We start from the raw sequence: 1,915 nt of genomic DNA, 5'->3' as shown, positions 1-1,915 counted from the left end.
CCCTCCCACTTCACTTAGTTCCTCAGGAATTATATCGCTCCTTCCCTCTAGTATGACGATGATGGCTTCCAAGGGTGGTGGGGTTTCTTGCCCATTACAGGCCAGGCTTCTTTTATGTAACTGAGTGTTTCTACGGAAACATGGCCCTGGCTTCAGAGGGAGCGTAATAGATTTGATTATGAATATTGAGCCAATTTTCACAGCTGACACGCTGCACACTTCCTTGTTGTAGAAAAAAAAAAAAAGAAAAATCACAGCCCAAACTATGTACAGAAACTTGGTAATGGCTGAAAATCATTGCCTGTGGCTGAATTGGAGCCTATGACTTAAGACGGCCGAAATCATCATGTTTTAATTCACAGCGTGTCAGGCTCCCCTTCTTTGCACATGGTTCTCTCCCTTAAATGACCTTCCAGCCTGCTCCATTTATTGAGTTTCTATTCATTTTAAACATCCTGGTCCAAAAACAACCCATCTGAAAAGCTTCCTTCAACTCTCCAGGGCCAAGTCAAATGTTCATTCTTGTGGGCTTTCATAGTATTGCATTCATACCTTTATCATATCACTCAAAAAGTTGTGTGAATCTGATAAATTTATATGTAGTTGATTTTTGTTATTCCCAGTGACTGTGTTCTATGAAATCACCACAAACGTTGACCTAACAAATATTGAACCATTGCTCCTAGGAAAAATTCAAGATTAGGCTCCTGTGAGCTTCTGGTGATAACATTTTCATCCTTCACTCCCATAGTTTGCTCAAATTCATGTCCATTGAGTTGGTGAAGCTATCTAACCATCTCATCCTAGGCCTCCTCCTTCTCCTTTTGCCTTGAATCTTTCCCAGCTTCAGGGTCTTTTCCAATGAGTTGGCTCTTCGTATTGATGGCCAAAGTATTGGAGCTTCCGCTTCAGCATTAGTCTTTCCAATGAATATTCAGGGTTGGTTTCCTTTAGGATTGACTGTTTCAATCTCCTTATGGTCCAATGAACTCTCAAGAGTCTTATCAGGATTTGAAAGCATCAATTGTTTGGTGTTCAGCCTTCTTTATGGTCCAACTCTCACATCCATACATGACTACTGGAAAAACCATAGCTTTGACTAGACAGACCTTTGTCAGCAAAGTGATGTCTCTGCCTTTTAATACTCTGTCTAGGGTCGTCATAGCTTTCCTTCCAAGACACATCTTTTAATTTCATGGCTGCAGTCACCATATGCAGTGGTTTTGGAGCCCAAAATCTGCTCAAAAATACTGATTTAATATATACTGTTGATGCATTAACATTGAACTCACAGTCAACAGCACTGTAACTCATGATTGAGTGAAGCTTGTCTAACACAGGCATTTTCTTCTTAAGGCACAGCACCACCTTCTTGCACTTAGGAACACCAGACAGCACTTCATCGCAATGCTTGAGGACCAGAGAGTGAAATCAACAAAAAAATACAAAAATGTGAAAACACGGTCCTATTAATACATAGACAACAAAACATGGCACTTGTCTACAGTGTGCCGTGAATCAAGAAGGTAGAGCTTTCTCTCAATTGACCTCAAATAGGAACATGCTCATTGGTGGCTCGAGTTTTTGTTGCTTGGTGCATGTTGATAAATGACACAAAAGCACTGAGAGTAGTAATTTTGATGTTAGCAAGTAGGCAAATTTGCAAATACAGAATCCACAAATGATGAATGTAGACTGTATGCGCCTCCAAATGAGTCTATGAACTCTGCCTCCAGGATCTCTGTCTTATTGGTCTTTGTATCTTTTCAGAATCTTAAAGAACTCCTGATACATGAAAAAAAGTGATGCTCAATAAATGACAATTGAATGAGTGAAGTATTCAATCCAGTCTTGTATTTCTTTAGAGATTTTTCCCAACCATTTATAAACTTCTGTTAATAAAACAGCAAAATGT

Source organism: Bos taurus, chromosome 11 (genome assembly GCF_002263795.3).
Source record: "Bos taurus isolate L1 Dominette 01449 registration number 42190680 breed Hereford chromosome 11, ARS-UCD2.0, whole genome shotgun sequence".
NCBI lineage: Eukaryota > Metazoa > Chordata > Mammalia > Artiodactyla > Bovidae > Bos > Bos taurus.
The sequence above is the reverse complement of the archived record's forward strand: the minus strand, read 5'-3'. Positions refer to the sequence as shown.